The sequence below is a fragment of the Pongo pygmaeus genome, chromosome 21 (assembly GCF_028885625.2).
Source record: "Pongo pygmaeus isolate AG05252 chromosome 21, NHGRI_mPonPyg2-v2.0_pri, whole genome shotgun sequence".
NCBI classification, from domain to species: domain Eukaryota; kingdom Metazoa; phylum Chordata; class Mammalia; order Primates; family Hominidae; genus Pongo; species Pongo pygmaeus.
In genome coordinates, this window is record NC_072394.2 from 28,688,094 (window position 1) to 28,706,859 (window position 18,766).

General features: G+C 42.2%; 1 protein-coding gene across 11 annotated transcripts in view; it reads left to right on the top strand.

Moving 5' to 3' along the window:
* SLC23A2 (solute carrier family 23 member 2) overlaps positions 1-18,766 on the top strand; it is a 159,720-nt gene that overhangs the window by 39,743 nt on the left and 101,211 nt on the right. The gene's annotated exons all lie outside the window — the stretch shown is intronic.

The window sequence follows — 18,766 nt, forward strand, 5'->3', positions numbered from 1 at the left end:
TTTCTTTTCTTACTTTTTTAAAACAGGTTCTTGCTCTGTCACCCAGGCTGGAGTGCAGTGGCACGATCACGGCTCATGGCAGCCTTGGCCTGCTGGGCTTATGAGGAAGCTTCTACCTCAGCTTCCCAAGTAGCTGGGACTACAGATGTGAGCCACGGTGCCTGGCTAATTTTTAAATTTTTTTTTTTTGTAGAGATGGGGTCTCACTATGTTATCTAGGCTGGTTTCCAACTCCTGGGCTCAAGTGATCCTCCTGCCTCTACCTCCCAAAGTGCTGGGATTATAGGCTTCAGCCGTCACGCCTGGCTAGTTATGCTTCATAGTAGAATTGGGCTGGCAGCTCTGTAGCATTAGAACCCTTTTGTACTTGACCTTACCTTTGTACATTTTTTACGTGTCGAGAATGGTCTAAATGCACAACCTTTGGAATAGTGAATTGTTAGGTTAATGCTAATGATAAGGTAATGGACTTCTTTAGGCCAAATTCCACGTAAGTAGATTAAACTAGAAAATAAACAGGCACAGTCTTGCCACTTATATTAATTACAAAGTAGGAGGTAAATATTTTCAGTTTTCTTTCATGCTTTTGACTTTATTATCAGCAAAAATTGTTGAGTACCTCCTGCTCTTGGCCCTCCGTGAGGTTTATACGTGAGGACTCTGGAGTGGAAAGAGATTTAAGAATTGTTTCCTCACCCCTTTTCAAGCATTCTCTGCAGTTTAATTAATGAGACTAACCACATGTGCATTACTAAGGAGCATTCTTTTTTTCCTCCTTCTACTGTTTCCCTTATCCCCAAAGCTTGATGAATATTTTGATTATTTTTAATTTTTTGCTATTATAAGCAATACCGCAATCAAATTTCTTCGTTGGGGAAAACATCTTAGCGGTAATAGTGATGGGCACAGTGCATGACCTTTTAAAAATTTGAGATATATATAGGTAAATTATCCTCCAGAAAAGCCGCAAGTATTTCACATCTGCTGATACATTCTCTCAGATACTCTGCTTCTGGATGTGGTGGTACACGCCTGTAGTCCCAGCTACTCTGGAGACTGGAACAGGAGGATCACTTGAGCCCAGGAGTTTAAGGATTTAGTGAGCTCTGATTGTGCCAGCGCACTCTAGCCTGGGTGGCAGAGTGAGACCCTGCCTCAAGAAAAAAAAAAAAAAAAAAAGGATGCTGTCAGATACATTGACTTGTTAAAACTAAATTTATTCAGTATGGTGGATGTAAAATGTTATGTCAGTGTTGTTTTAAAAAAATTTTATGTGCAGTAAAATTTACTTTCTGTGTACACTTATAAGAGCTTTTACAAATACTTAGAGGGGATCACTCCTTTTAAAAAATTTTTAAGACTTCTAATAAAGGCTGGGCGTAGTGGCTCATGCCTGTAATCCCAGCACTTTGGGAAGCTGAGGCGGGCGGATCACCTGAGGTCCGGAGTTCAAGACCAGCCTGTACAACTTGGAGAAACCCTGTCTCTATTAAAAGTACAAAAAATTAGCCAGGCATGGTGGCGCATACCTGTAATCGCAGCTACTCAGGAGGCTGAGGTAGGAGAATTGCTTGAACCTGGGAGGCGGGAGGTTGCAATGAGCCGAGATTGCGCCATTGTACTCCAGCCTGGGTAACAAGAGGGAAACTCTGTCTCAAAACAGAACAACGACAACAACAAAAAAACCAAAAAACACTTCTAATAAAGTCTCTACTTACTACTAAAAACAAAACAAGGCCGGGTACAGTGGCTCACACCTGTAATCCCAGCACTTTGGCCTCCCAAAGTTCACCAGCCTGGCCAACATGGCTGGTGAAACCCCGTCTGTACTAAAAATACAAAAATTAGCCAGGCATGGTGGCGCACGCCTGTATTGCTAGCTACTCTGGAGGTTGAGGCAGGAGAATTGCATGAACTCAGGAGGCTGAGGTTGCAGTGAGCCGAGATTGTGCCATCGCGCTCCAGCCTGGGTGACAGAGACAGACGTCGTCTCAAAAAAAAAAAAGAAAAATACACATCCTGACCTTTTTAATGATTTACCTTGTCAAGCCTGTTTTCTTATTTCTGAAGGAAGAGGACACCTGGCTCTTTTCTTAGAGGTCACCTTTAATACCAGGTCTTTCTTTGAAATCACTCCCTTAGTTCATCCATTTTTCTCATTGGCACTTTCACCATTGCAGTTGATCACCATTGCAGTTGCCAAGGTCCTTTTCCTTGGATTAACACAGTAGCTTCTTGATCTCCCTTTTGAGATTATCCTGTGGTGGACGACTGCTCTCCTCGCCTGCCCAGAAACTCATGTTGCATGAAGCTGTTCTGTGTTGAGTTTGCCTTTCAAGGCTACTTTGACTCCACAAAGGGTTTTCTTCCTTTGCTTCCCTCTCCTCTGACCTCCAGGTGCTGGGGTTAGGCTGTTGTGTTCAGTGCCCAAAAGACGCATCATATGCCACCTACCTCTGGACCTCCGTAGTGGCATCTCTCTTGGGATTCCTGCCATCTTTCAAGGCTAACCCTAGTCTCACTTCCTAAAAGTCATTTCTGACAACTTCCAGCCTGGAGTTCCAGTGTCCCTGAGCTCTCCTGCCCAGCTCTATGGTTGTATGTGTTTTCTCTGATTTGCTAGGTGTCCGGGCTGTACAATCAGATGGGAAAGAGCCTCAGCATAATGTATCTCCATCTCCTTGGTCCAGCCCACCAAGGGCAGTCAGGGATCTAGTTGGATGGTTAGTGTCATTCCATTTGCCTTGAGATGATCAGTACAGATCCTAAAATACCACGCTCTTACTAAACTGAGAAAAGAGGAGGCTTGCTCGTACCTTTCATTTTTGTCATTAATAACATACAGGTGACCTTTGAGTGCCTGGCTTTCATAGCTGAGACCACCCACTCTGCTTGGTGCCTGAAGCCTGCAGACTGGGTGCCTGGTTCTGGTTGAAGGGTATTTTAGCATTTGCTAGAACCACCACAGATGCTGCGGAACTCAGATATAAACTGGATCAAACACTTGGAGCAGTGAAGAGAATTTTCTGTTTTATTGGTGCCTGATTTCCAAGAGGCCTTGTATCGGGAAATCTGGTGTTTTTGGTTTATAGACTTTGTGCTGTTGACGTCAATGTCTCATTTTCTCATTACCAAACATGTTGTATAAAAATGTTGTGTTGCTTATGGTTTGATCAGTAGCAACAAGAGAATTAAATATTTACTGGAAAAATTGGGTGGTTTCACAAACCTATGTAAACACTGATGGTGATTACAGAGCTTACATAAGAAGGTAAGGAAGGAAGATGGAACAGTTGTGTAACAGTTACTGTGAAAGAGACTCCAAGCAAATTAGAACAAGTCTGGCCTTTTCAACTGGTTATTTTGAAAAATCAACACGTTAGTGTTGGATTGTTGTGGGGTGGGGGGAGAGGGGAGGGATAGCATTGGGAGATACACCTAATGCTAGATGATGAGTTGGTGGGTGCAGCGCACCAGCATGGCACATGTATACATATGTAACTTACCTGCACGTTGCGCACATGTACCATAGAGCCTAAAGTATAATAATAATCATAATAATAATCATAATAAAAAGAAAAAAAAAAAAAGACCAGCTGCTTATAAATTGTCTAAGTTGTTTGCTGATTTTTCTGTATTGTGTTAAAAAAAAACTCATCAATAAATTTGTCCCATGACTTCTAATGATAATCCTTTTTAAATACACATATTATTTTGTTTTAGGTTTACCATAAACTGGAACTTGCAGATCAATAGCAATAAAGCCTTTCTGGATTTGAGTAGTGTTTACCTTTGGGTGAGCCCTGTGTTTTATTTAGATTTCTTGTACTGGTTCTGGGCTTCCCTCAAAGAGCCCCGCCTCCAGCCCTTCTGACCTTTCATCTTGTGCTTCTCGTTAGCACTGGATTCTGCTTCTGGATTTCTGCTTTGGTCTCTTTTATATCTGCTTCCTTCCCTCCTCTCAATTCTGTGTGTGGAAAATTAGGTTATGGCACCTGCTCCCCATCATGTAATCTGCCCAGCTGACTGTGTAGGATATTAATGATAGGGTTGGCTTTGATGTTTGGATAAAGATGGCCATGCCTGTGTGTGTGTGTGTGTGTGTGTAAAATCAAACTATCAAAAGTTTACACATTCATAGGATGTGATCTTAACATGATTACCCTGATTGTGTGCATTGAAATAGCATTTTCTCTTTCCCTGGTATTCACATTTTTTAGACTAGCAGTACCTAATACCATTATAATGGAAGTCACATATGTAATTTTGAGGTAGCTACATTAAAGGAAAACAAGAACAATTAATTTTAGTAATATATTTTATAAGCTGATATATTAAAAATAGTATTTCAACGCAAGTAATATAAAGTTATTAATGAGATATTTACATTCTTTTTTATTTTCATAGCAACGCTTTGAAGTCTATTGTATATGTTACATTCATAGCACATACCAGTTGGACCAACACGTTTAAGGTGCTCAGTAGCCACCTGGGGCTGTTGGCTCCCACATTGGATAGCACAGTTTAAACCCCACATAGCTTTATTTACCACTGAACAATATGTTTTAAACTTCCAAGCTCTTGGATTTTTCAGTATTTCATAATGTAAGCCCCTTCTATTTCAGGGACTATGTAGTAATACATACCCACACTTGAATGATGCTACTAAAGTTTCCCCTTCCTCATCTTTTTCCTTTCAAATTTAGATTTTCTGTTGCCTGGAAAATGCATATGAACCAGTTCAACAAGTAAATTGATCTCCCCTGCTTCCCCCTACCCCAGTCTATATGTATATTTTTCTTTTTTACCCAAGAATCACAAATACGTTCTATAGCTTATAATTTTTTTTAATTTTTTTTTTTGGGGACAGGGTCTCCCTCTGTTATCCAAGCTGGAGTGTGGTGGTATGATTATAGCTCACTGCAGCCTTGACCTCGTGATCTTCCTTTTTTTTTTTTGAGATGGCGTCTCACTCAGTCACCCAGGGTGGAGTGCAGTGGCACAAACTTGGGTCACTTTAACCTCTGCCTCCTGGGTTCAAGCAATTCTCCTGCCCCAGCCTGCTGAGTAGCTAGAATTACAGGAGCATGCCACCATGCCCAGCTAATTTTTGTATTCTTAGTAGAGACGGTGTTTCTCCATGTTGGCCATGCTGGTCTCCAACTCCTGACCTCAAGTGATCTGCCTGCCTTGGCCTTCCAAAGTGCTGGGATTACAGACTTGAGCCACTGCGCCCGGTTGAGGGTGATGCTTCCTCTTCAGCTTCCCTGGTAGCTGGGACTGCAAGCATGTACCACCACACGTGGCTAATTTTTTGTAGAGATGGGGTTTTGCTATGTTACCCAGTCTGGTCTTGAACTTCTGGGCTCAAGTGATACGCCTGCCTTGGCCTCCCAAAGTACTGGGATTACAAATGTGAGCCACTGGGCCCAGCCAGTTTATAATTTTGACAAGTTAAAATTTGGTTGCAATGAATGAGTCTCATTTCTTTTTCAAATAAAGAAGATCTAGGAAATGTGAAGAAGTATAATAACTAATATTAGATAAAAATAGCCCTTGGAAGAGTTGAGATCCAAGAATAAAAAGGATTTAAGGAAAATCAGGAATCCCTGAACACAGTAGGTTTACCGAATATGAAGACCGCTTACCTTTTGACCACACCTTTGGTTTTCTAAGTTACTCAGGTGCCATCAGCAAGCCCTTAGGAATGAGAAATTTAGGCTCCTAGTTACCAGGAAACTAGCCCTCCCAGCGCTCTCTCTGGGAGCATACTGACTATATCAATAGGGTGTTTTTTCTCAGCACTGGTTGACTGCCAGAATTTCTCTTCTAGTTTGTCTTACCTGTATATTTATTTCAGTGTTGTCCTTAGATAATGGCTCAAGCTTTTAAGAATTATGAAAGTCACATGTAGAAAAATAATGTATTTTTCTACATTATGTAGAATGTACATTATGTAGAATGTACACTGTAGAAAAATAAGGGAAAAAAAACCACATATAATCCCATCATCTGGAGATAATCATTTACTATTTTGGTGTTTTCCTCCATTTTCCTTTCTTTTTTTTTCTTCTTTTCCCTTCTGTTCTTCTCTTCCTTCCTTTTTTACTTTTCTTCTTCTTCTTTTTTTTTTTTTTTGAGACAGAGTCTTGCTCTCATCACCCAGGCTGGGATGCAGTGGTGCGATCTCAGCTCACTGCAACTCTACCTCTCGGGTGCAGGGGATCCTCCTGCCTCAGCCTCCTGAGTAGCTGGGACTGCAGGAGTGTGCTACCACACCTGGCTAATTTTTTGGTGTCCCTTCATTTTCTGCATGTGTGCACACACTGAAATGGGATTATCAGGTTTGTTTTGTAAGCCTTCGTTTTTCTCAGCTTAATAATGCACTCCTTACGTTGCCACGTCAGTCACCCATGTTTTAATCTCTGCAATATGCTCATATAAGAATGTGCCCACAATTGTACCAACCAGTCCTCTATTTTAGGCATTAATCTTTTCCCCTCTGATTTTGGATTACTCTTAAGCATTATTTTAATGAACACTCACAAAATGAAAAATTTAAGCCTGTTTTAATTATTTTGCTAGGATAAATTCCTTAAGAGTAAAATTGTTAGGTCAAAGGCTATGTGTATTTTTAGAGCCTTTGATTGGTGATGTTAAATTACCATCTAAAAATGTTATGTCTGGGTGCGGTGGTTCACGCCTATTATCCCAGCACTTTGGGAGGCTGATGTGGGCGGATTGCTTGAGCCCAGGAGTTCCAAGACCAGCCAGGGCAACATGGCGAGACCCCATCTCTACAAAAAATAGAAAAATTAGTATGTGCCTGCAATCCCAGCTACTTGGGAGGCTGAGGTGGGAGGATCACCTGAGCCCAGGGAGGTCAAGGCTGCAGTGAGTCATGATTGTGTCACTGCACGCCAGCTTGGGTGACAGAGTGAGACCCTATCTCAAAAAAAAAAAAAGTTAATGGCAATTATTACTCCTACACTAGCAGTATATCCAAAGTGCTTGCGCGCTAACGGGATGTTAAAAATTACTTAGTAAATTTACAATTTGTTTTGTAAATTATAAATGGTACATTTTATTTTATTTCTGCCTTTTTGATTTTTTGCTTTTTTTGAGACAGAGTCTCACTATGTCACCCAGGCTGGAGTGCAGTGGCATGCTCTCGGCTCACTGCAACCTCCGCCTTCTGGGTTCAAGTAATTCTGGTGCCTCAGCCTCAGGAGTAGCTGGGACTACAGGTGTGTGCCATCATGCCTGGCTAATTTTTATATTTTTAGTAGAGATGGGTTTTCACCATGTTGGCCAGGCTGGTCTTGAACTCCTGGCCTCAAGTGATCCACCCACCTTGGCCTCCCAAACTGCTGGAATTATAGGCGTGAGCCACCGTGCCTGGCCAGATTTTTTACATTTTTTTTTTTAATAAGAAAGCTTACATGTGGTCATATTCCTATTGGCAACACAGAGAATCATATTAAAGGAGTTATGGCAGCCTTAGGGATTCTTATAGCCATGCAGACTACTTTTAAGTGCGTGTGGCTGTGACTAAGGGGTCCTGAAGCCAGCATGCCAGAGCACCTGCTTTCCTGACTTGGTGGCTTGCTGGATACATTTTTAGGTATATACCCTTCACTTATTTTCTACTGATCACAGTTTAGGAACTGGATAGACCCAGAAAATATGGATCCCTGGTTGGCTTCATGAACTTGAGAAAAGCATAACTTTGGATAACGAAGGACATTTGGCATGAATTGTGCTCCTTGCTTTGGGAGAATAGCAAAGAGTGCGGTGAGTGGTTTGGATTTTGAGGGATGTGGAAAGGATTTGCTGAGGAATTGATATTTACATTCTCCAGGTGTTGCAGTATTTCCAGGTAGAGGGAATAGCAGGCTGTGTCCTCCAGCCTTAATTCAACTACTGTTGTTAGTTTTGAAGCCTTTTTCCTCTTTGCCATCATCTGGCAACTTTTTTTGAGGCAGAGTCTTGCTCTGTCACCCAGGCTGGAGCGCAGTGGCATTATCTCGGCTCACTTGCAACCTCCGCCTCCCTGGTTGTAAGCAATTCTCCTGCCTCAGCCCCCTGAGTAGCTGGGATTACAGGTGCGTGCCACCACGCCCGGCTAATTTTGTATTTTTAGTAGAGATGGGGTTTTACCATGTTGGCCAGGCTGATCTCGAACTCCTGACCTCAGGTGATCCACTTGCCTCGACCTCCCAAAGTGCTGGGATTATAGGTGTGAACCACTGTGCCAGGCCATCTAGCAACTTCTTGATCTTTCTTTATGCCCCTTGAATGTTGGCTCCTGGTCTGCCACATTTCTTTCCACTGTGTCTTCTAGCATCATCTCTCAGTCATTGGCTCATCCGGCCATGGGACCTCACTGTCCCTTTACCTTTTGCAGGTAGTTATACTTCCAGTTTATATCAGCTATCCAAGGCCCAGTCGTCTCCCAAACAGCACTTTGGGATCCTGAGCTGAGAGTGTGTCTACACACCCTGTCCTCCCTAGCTCTCATTCCTCCCCTTCATCGGTCCTGGTGCTCCAGCTTTGTGGTGCTCTCTGGCTTCCTCTTGCCTCCCCAGTCCTTTTTACCTGCTATGGACGCCACAGGAAATCACGTGGCTGCCATCTTACTAACATGGTCTCCTCCGTCTCTGAGCTGCCTCCAGAACTTGTCAAGCTCCCTCAGTGCCCTGGTCTTACTATTCTGTTTTTTTGGGGCGGGGATGGTTGAACTCTGCTGGAGAGAAACCAGATGACAAGGCGACTTTCTCTATTTCGCATTATGAGTTCCGGGCTCAGCTGGACTTTGATTTTTTTTTTTTTAAATAATATCATTTTTCTCATCGTTTTTCTTCTTCCATAGTCACTTCTGTCCAATCCCATACCCAGCCTTTTTACTCTCAGCCATGACCTCTGCTTCTTAGTTCATTAAGAGAACAAGTGATCAGATAAGCACTCCCCCAGCTTCCCGCCCTCCTCTCACCTCATGCTGCCTTGCATAAGGGCAACTGTCTGTGTACATCTCTCCCCACAGAGGCTATGAGGCAATCACTGCAGATGGTCTGTGTGGAACTGTCCGAACAAATTCTAAAAGTTTTCCTATCAGGGTTATGTGAGAACTGCTTTTCACTCCCTGTGGCATAGTTAGAGATTCTCTGGCTGAGGGGGATATGTTTGTGTTTTCATAAAAGACAGTATTTTAGAAGTGACATGATACTTGGAGGGGGTTAAATCATCCCCAAAATTAAATCTCCTCCCAAGATGATAGAACTCATTAATGGCATAGTCAGGGCTGGAATCTCAGTCATGTGTTCAGTGGCCTGTCCTTATCTGAAATAAAAGTACTTTAGATCAAGGATGTCCAATCTTTTGGCTTCCCTGGGCCACACATAAAATACTCTATCACTAATGATAGCTGATGAGCTTAAAATCGCAAAAAATCTCAAATGTTTTAAGAAAGTTACGAATTTGTGTTGGGCTGCATTCACAGCTGTCCTGGGCCGAGAGCTGGACAAGCTTGCTTTAGATAGGCCCCACTCTGGGGGATTGGAGATAAAGAGGGCGTAAAATTTATTTGTAATTAAAAAAATAGGCCAGGTGTGGTGGCTCACGCCTGTAATCCCAGCACTTTGGGAGGCCAAGGCGGGCGGATCATGAGGTCAGGAGATCGAGACCATCCTGGCTAACAAGGTGAAACCCCGTCTCTACTAAAAATACAAAAAATTAGCTGGGCATGGCGACACGTGTCTGTAGGGAGAATTGCTTGAACCTGAGAGGTGGAGGTTGCAGTGAGCCAAGATCGTGCCGCCGCACTCCAGCCTGGGCGACAGAGCGAGACTCCATCTCAAAAAAAAAAAGGATGTATAATCAGCATGTGCATGAGGACAGGGCAGGCAGGAAGAATAAGCCTCTTTCCTGTCTGGTCCTGGTCCCAGTTTCCATCTCTGGAAGCAGCCACTTTTACCAGTTTTTGTGTGTTCAGACTGTATATCCTTTTAAAGATAGTCTTTGGTTAAACGTTTGCTTTTAATTGTGACGTTTCAAATATAAAGAAAACAAAAGAATGAAAACTTACCTGCTAGATACCCAGACCTAATAAATCTAAACATGTTGTCATTTTTGCTTCAGGTATTTTGTTTTTGCTTTTTAAAGAAATTGAAACATTTCAGATACCTGGTTTGTCCTCTCTGCTAGCCTCATCTCCCTCTTTCTCTTCTTCCCAGAGGTACCTTTATAGTCCATGTCTTTACTTTTGTGTTACATGCTTATATATTCACAAACCAACATATAATAATGATTGCATGATTTAAAACCTTAAATAGTAGATCTCGTGTGTGTGCATGTGTGTGTGCGCTACAACCTACTTAATCACTCTGGAAAATGTTCCCAAATGTTGGTCCAAGTAGCTAGAGTTCGTTTATTTTAACTACGGTATTTTATTTCATTGATTAAGCATAGCATAACTTAGATATTCTCCTCCTGACATAGCATAATGAACAGAATGACTGTCTTCATCTGGGTGGGTTTCTCTAGGGTGGAGTATGCTAACTGGCCTTGCTGGATCATAGTGCATACACAGTTTCAACCAACTAAATATTAGCAGTGGTTCTCCCAAGTATTTGAACCAATTTTCTTCTTTGGCAACAAGATAGAGGAATTCCTGTTTATTCACAGTCTTGCCAATACTTCATATTACTAAACTCTTATTCTAGCCTTATCTGATGAATGTGAAATGATAATTGTGTTTTAATAGAGATAGGCTATGTGGTTTGTGGATATTCACTAGTTGATGTTTACTAGTTAAAGGTGAATGTTGTTTCCGGGTTTTGGCTGTTATAAATAAAGCCACTAGAGGTCAGGTATGATATAGCTCACAGTTGTAATCTCAGCACTCTGGGAGGCTGAGATGGGAGAATCACTTGAGCTCAGGAGTTTGAGACCAGCCTGGGCAACATAGCGAGACCTCATCTCTACAAAAACAATGACAATAAAAAATGTGTAATAAAAGATGTGTATGGCAGTACACATCTGCAGTTCTCTCTACTTATGAGGCTGAGGTGGGAGGATTGCTTGAGCTCAGGAGTTTGATGCTGCAATGAGCTATGAGCCTGCCACTGTAATCCTGCCTACGTGACAGAGAGAGACCCTGTGTCTAAAAATAAAAATAGCTGATATGGTGACTCACGCCTGTAATCCCAGTGATTGGAGGCCAAGGCGGGAGGTTCGCTTGAGCCCAGTCAAGAGCCTGGGTGACATGACAAAACCTTGTCTCTACAAAAATTGCAAAAATTAGCCAGGTGTGGTAGCGCACACCTATAGTCCCATCTACTTGGGAGGCTGAGGTGGGGGGATCACTTGAGCCCAGGAGGTTGAGGCTGCAGTGAGCTGTGATTGTACTATGGCACTCCAGCCTGAGTAGCAGAGTGAGACCTTGTCTCAAAATAAATAAATAAAAATAAAAAATAAAGCTATTATTAACATTTATGTACATGTTCTTGTCTGAACGTAAGGTTTCATTCAGCCATAGATGCCCAGGAGTAGTATTGCTGGGTCTTATGGAAACATATATTTAACTTGATAAGAAATGACCAAATGGTTTTCCAAAGTAGTTGTACCATTTTGCATACCCACCCAAGAGTATGAGAGTTCCAGTAACTTGTCAGCACTTGGTGTTGTCTTTTTTTGTTCTAGCCATTTTAATAGGTATGTCATACAACTTTTTTTTTTTTTTTTTTTTTTTTTGAGACGGAGTTTCGCTCTTGTTGCCCAGGCCGGAGTGCAATGGCGCAATCTTGGCTCACTGCAACCTTTGCCTCCTGGGTTCAAGTGATTCTCCTGCCTCAGCCTCCTGAGTAGCTGGGATTACAGGCATGTGCTACCATGCCCGGCTAATTTTTTTTTTTTTTTTGTATTTTTAGTAGAGGCAGGGTTTCTCCGTGTTGGTCAGGCTGGTCTTGAACTCCTGACCTCAGGGATCTGCCCACCTTGACCTCCCAAAGTGCTAGGATTACAGGCATGAGCCACCACACCTGGCCCTTTCACACAGCTTTTTAATCTAAAGAATGAAATTTAAAAATCAGATTATATTTTAAAGTTATTTAAAGTAATTGATTTTTGCCCTTCTTGCTCTTGGATGATCTTTTTTTTTTTCTCTTTAATTCAAAATCAGAGCATTGTGTTAGGGTAACCAAATAGTAAAGAGATGGTATAGTACAGCGTAACATTTGCAGCTACTCAGCCAGGCGCGGTGGCTCACACCTAGAATCCCAGCAATTTGGGAGGCTGAGGCAGGTGGATTGCTTGAGCTCAGGAGTTTGAGACCAGACTTGGCATCATGGTGAAACCTCGTCTCTACCAAAAATACAAAAATTAGCCGATCTCATAACCCGGTCTCAAAAAAATAAAGGTAAATAAACATTAGCAGCTACTGCTAGAAAATTAGATAAATGTATTTTCTTGCTAAGAAAAACATGGAATTTTTCATTTACTAGTTGGACTATTTTATTTCTGGAAAATGTGTATTAAAACTTTATAGTGAAGAATGTTAAACCTCCATTTTAATGATGCCATCCACCTACTGGTGTGATTTCTCCCCCTCCCCTCTAGGCTTTAAATAAGATTTAATTTGAGAATACTCATTCCACTACTAAAAAGAGAAGTGCAGAAACTACAGGAGTAGGGCAGCAATCTTATTTTACAGAGGCATTTTCGGCTCACTGGATAATGACTTTCCTGCACATACAGCACCATGCATGTCTCCAGTGAGGGGCACAGATGCCAGTGCAGTGATGCTTTACCACTAACCCTTGTACTGCAGCCTGCTAACTAGGATACACTGTAATGTGAGTCTTGAGCTGGAAGGGTGCAGACAGTCTTCACAGTGGATTTGCTTTGAGAGTTGAATGAAGTGTTTTTACTTCATTGCTGGAATTGTGGTATGTGCTTGTGAGCACACATTCTGAATCATGGCTTGAGATTATGGTTGAGTGGCCAGGCTTTAAGTGTCTGCCAAAGAAGCCAATTTAATAAGTTTTTTTTTTTTTTTTTGAGGCAGAGTCTCGCTCTGTTACCCAGGCTGGAGTGCAGTGGCGTGATCTCAGCTCACTGCAAGCTCTGCCTCCTGGGCTCATGCCATTCTCCTGCCTCAGCCTCCCGAGTAGCTGGAACTACAGGCGCCCGCCACCATGCCGGCTAATTTTTTGTATTTTTAGTAGAGACGGGGTTTCACCGTGGTCTCGATCTCCTTACCTCATGATCTGCCCACCTCAGCCTCCCAAAGTGCTGGGATTACAGGCGTGAGCCACCGTGCCCAGCCAATGAGTTTTCGATAGTCAATGTGAACAATGAATTTATTCATTTCACCCAGATGCTTAGCTTTTACCGTGAACCTGCTATTTGGTTCCTCTGAAGAAAAATAACTTCAACCTTCTATTCCCCCACCATACCCCCAGGTTAAGAATATGTACTGATCTTGTATTTCCTTTGAAAAATTTGGAAACTAGGATTGTTCCATATGTGATATCTTACTAGTGCTCTTTGCAGATTTTCTATTTTTTTTTTAAATGTCAGTATTCTTTATTCTTAGAATGGACATATTATACAATTTTTTTTTCTCGAATGCCAGGTTTCTTTTTTTTTTTTTTGAGATGGAGTCTCACTCTGTTGCCCAGGCTGGAGTGCAATGGCCTGATATTGGCTCACTGCAACCTCTGCCTTCCGGGTTCGAGTGATTCTCCTGCCTCAGCCTCCCGAGTAGCTGAGATTACAGGCACGTGCCACCATGCCCAGCTAATTTTTGTATTTTTTAGTAGAGATGGGGTTTTACCTTGCTGGAGGCTGGTCTTGAACTCCTGACCTCAAGTGATCCGTCCGCCGTGGCCTCCCAAAGTGCTGGGATTACAGGTGTGAGCCATCGCGCCCGGCCTGAATGTCAGGTTTCTTTATTCTTTTTTTTTTTTTGAGACAGAGTCTTGCTCTGTCGCCCAGACTGGAGCGCAGTGGCACAATCTCGGCTCACTGCAACCTCTGCCTCCTAGGTTCAAGTGATTATCGTGCCTCAGCCTCCCGAGTAGCTAAGATTACAGGTATACGTCACCACGCTCGGCTAATGTTTGTATTTTTAGTGGAGAGGTGGTTTCACTGTGTTGCCCATGCTGGTCTCGCACTTCTGGCTTCAAGTGATCTGCCCACCTCAGCCTCCCCAAGTACTGGGACTACAAGGATGAGCCACTGTGCCCAACCTGAATGTCAGGTTTCTTTATTCTGTTTTTTTTTTTGAGACAGAGTCTCACTCTGTTGCCCAGGCTGGAGTGCAATGGCACGATCTTGGCTCACTGCAACTTCTGCCTTCCGGTTTCAAGGGATTCTCCTGCCTCAGCCTCCCGAGTAGCTGGGATTACAGGTGCCCACCACCATGCCTGGCTAATTTTTGTATTTTTAGTAGAGACGGGGTTTCACCATGTTGGCCAGGCTGGTCTTGAACTCCTGACCTCAGGTGATCTGCCCACCTTGGCCTCCAAAACTGCTGGGATTACAGGCGTGAGCCACTGCACTCGGCCTGTTGGGGTGTTTTTTTTTTTTTTTGAGGGTATAGTTTTAGCTGCTCTGACATGCTGGGATAACACAATCAAAGTTTTTTCCTCACATAATCTATTCCCCTTTTAAAAATTTCTAGAGTATTGATTCTTATTTTTAAAATTAATTTTTAGAGATAGTGTCGCTCTGTCATCTAGGCTTGAGTGCAGTGTCATGATCATAGTTCACTGAACGTTGAACTCCTGGGTTCAAGCCATCCTCCTGCCTCAGCCTACTGAGTAGCTGGGGTAACAGGCACACCTCACCATGCCCAGGTAATTAGAAAAAAATTTTTTTTGTACAGATGGGAGTCTTGCTGTGTTGTCCAGGATGGTCTCAAACTCCTATCCTCAAGTGACCCTCCTGACTAAAGCCCCCCAAAGCACTGGGATTATAGGCGTAAGCCACCATGCTTGGCTTCTTAGAGTATTGATTCTTTTACATAGTCCAAGGTGGTTCCTGCAGCCAGTAAGAAGAGGGAAGGAGGCCAGGCGCAGTGACTCACGACTGTAATCCCAGCACTTTGGGAGGCCAAGGTGGGTGGATCACCTGAGATCGGGAGTTCAAGACCAGCCTGATTAACATGGAGAAACCCTGTCTCTACTAAAAATACAAAATTAGCCAGGCATGGTGGCACATGCCTGTAATCCCAGCTACTTGGGAGGCGGAGGCGGGAGAATCGCTTGAACCCGGAAGGCAGAGGTTGCAATGAGCCGAGATCGTGCCATTGCACTCTAGCCTGGGCAATAAGAGCGAAACTCTGTCTCAGAAAAAAAAAAAAAAGGGAAGGGAGAGGGGAGGGCATGCTTACTTTCACCCATATCCGTTGGCCAAGGCTGGCTGCATCTAGCTGCAAGGGATCCTGGGAAATGTTGCCTTAATTTAGTTGGTTGTGTGCCCAACTTAAAACCAAGGATTTTATTAGTTGAATTACTAATCGAATGGCAGAGAAGGGCCCACAGAGATACCTGGTTGCCTCTGACACCTCTTAATGAAATATAAAAGTTGCTACAAGAATAAGAACAGTTAGTAATTGGAAGCAAATTGAATATGAAATGAAAATGTGTTTTCATTTTGTCTACTTTTCTGTATGTTTGAAATTTTCCAAAAGAGGTTTTTAAAAATCTTACATTTAGATTCTTCTACCAAGTGCCATTAGATTTCGTAACACTAGAGGGTGCTGTTAATGCATTTGCTTTTAGCATTTCTAGCATCTGCCCCCTTGTCTTATTACAGAGTCAAAGTAGGTTTTGTCTAGCTGATAATCTTGAATCTCTTTTGTTGTTTTACTCAGTTTTACAACAGCAGGGGCACAGAAATGTCAATATCTAACATTTATCTGGAAAGACAGAAATGATGATTCCAAATGTGGAATTAAAAGAAAAACACATTTTAGATTTTATTCATAAAAGGAAAACAAATCAGAGATTATGTTAATCAGATTAAATATTTTCAAATGCAAAATTATTTCTGAAGAATTAAAAGTTTTTTCTTGTATTTGTCCATATTTAGCATTTTAGTTGTTTTGCCCTATTTTCTGCCCTGAGTTTACTAACCATACATACATACTAAGAATTGAGCTATTGCTAATTTTTCCTCCTAATATAAGGAGAGGGGTATAACTAAAATTTTAAGAATGCAGATAAACACAAAAAGAAACACCCGTAACCCCTGTATTATAGAGATTACCACCATAAGCTGCTTGGTGCATAGCCATTTTTTTTTTTTAAAGCACAATCGTACATGTATATATACAGTACTTTTTTTAAAAAAAATTATTTTTGAGACAGAATCTCACATTGTTACCCAGGCTGGAGTGCAGTGGCACCATCTCCATTCACTACAGCCTCGACCTCCACGCTCAAGCGATCCTCCCACCTCAACCCTTCAAGTAGCTGGGACTAAAGTCACATGCCACCATACCCGGCTAATTTCTTTGTATTTTTTGTAGAGACAGGGCTTCACTATGTTTCCCAGGCTGGTCTCGAGCCCCTGAGCTCAAGTGTTACTCCTACCTTGGCCTCCCAAAGTGCTAGGATTACAGGCATGAGCCATCACACCCAACCTATACAGTACTTTAAAGAGAAGGGAATCACGAGTTAGTGCTCATGTATGGGAATTTTTTGTATATTCATTTTATAACTTACTATCTTTCTGAAGTATCTTATTCTAGGGTGTGTATGTGTGTGTGTGTGTGTGTGTGTGTGTGTTTGTTTTAACTCATTTTCTGGGTAGACAGATGCATTACCTATAAATAATTCTTTTGCTTTCCCTTTTCCATTATTTGAACTTTCAAAATTTTTTTTTCTTCTTTTTAGAGATAGGGTCTTACTCTGTTCCCCAGGCTGGATTGCAGAGATGTAGTCATTGTTTACTGCAGCCTCAAACTCCTGGAGTCAAGCCAGTCCTCCTACCTCAGCCTTCCCAGTAGCTGGGACCACAGGCGTGCACCACCATGTCCAGCTAATTAAAAAAAATTTTTTTTTAAAAATAGAGAGTAGGTCTTGTTACGTTGCCCTGGCTGGTCTTGAACTGGCCTGAAGTGATCCTTCTGGCCTCCCAAAACAATGAGATTACAGACCTGAGCCTGAGCCACCGTGCCCAAACAAAATCTTTTTCTTATTGTCCTGGTTAGAACTTCCAGAACAGTCTTCTATAATGGCACCCACCAGACTCCTGTTTCTGTCTTTAAAGGGCACCCCTCAGGGTGTTGTTCAGGTTATGTATCTCATTGCCTTTGGTATGAGATCAGGGTTCTTTTTGAGGACTTTTTTCTTACATGTGTAATGTGCTAAGAGTTTATTCAAAAATTGACACTGAGTTTTATGCCTTTTTGGTTTCTTTCTTTCTTTCTTTCTTTTTTTTTTTTGGAGACAGAGTCTTGCTCTGTCACCCAGGCTGGAGTGCAATGGCACGATCTTGGCTCAACTGCAACCTCCACCTCCTAGGTTCAAGCAATTCTCCTTCCTCAGCTTCCCGAGTAGCTGGGACTACAGGCGCCTGCCACCACGCCTGGCTAATTGTTTGTATTTTTAGTAGAGATGGGATTTCACCATGTTGGCCAGGCTGGTCTCAAACTCCTTACCTCAGGTGATCCACCTGCCTTGGCCTCCTAAAGTGCTGGGATTACAGGCATGAGCCACTGCACCCAGCCGAAATGTTCCTTTTTTTGTGGGGTTTGAAATTTTGCTTGTGGCATGATAGATGGTGACTTTTCATAAATGCTCTTTAGCCATTGAAAATGAAGCTATTTTCTATGGGGTGCAAAGTTTGATATCTATTATATTAGCCTTATTCATTTTATTGGTCAGATTCTGTGATCAATACAAAATAAAATTAATATGGACATGGGGCCTATGCTTGTATATCCTCCCTACCCCTATCTTCTTGGAGAGAGATATGTTTATGAAGTGTTGGTCATTTCTTCTCTATTTCTAGCCATTATGGGCTTTATTTCAGTGAAAGAATGTTCAGAATGTAAAGACTGACATCATATTCTTCTTGTGAATTTTATCCTTTAGCAATGTAAAATGACCTCCTTTTCCCTGCTTAATACTTTTTGGCATGAATTCCACTGTGTCTGACATTTAAAAAATAATAAGGCAGCATTAGTGTTACTTTTTTTCACTTTAAGGTCTATCTTGGGGGTTGGCATTTATTTTATTTTTATTTATTATTTTTTTGAGACAGTCTCTGTCTGTCTCTGAGTCTGGAGTACAGTGGCACAATCTCAGCTGACTGCAACCTCTGCCTCCTGCGTTTAAGTGATTCTCCTGTCTCAGCCTCCCGGGTAGCTAAGACTGCAGGTGTGTGCCACCACACCCAGCTAATTTTTGTATTTTTAGTAGTGATGGGGTTTCATCATGTTGGCTAGGCTGGTCTCGAACTCCTGACCCCAAGTAATATGCACACTTCAGCCTCCCAAAGTGCTAGGATTACAGGCGTGAGCCACTGCGTCTGGCTGGCATTTATTTTTTGATGCAATCTGAGTATTTTTAATTAAATGGGTTTAACTAAATGGGTTTAACTCACAGGTCTAGCTGTGTTTTAGTCTGTGTTCTGTTTCAAATTCTAATAGTGGTTTTAAGTGAAAAACATAAAAAAAAAAACTCGTTTCTCTAATTGTCATAGTTAAGGCCTATGATTCTTTCTGTTTGGGAGAAGGGCTTTAGCATTTTCTTAC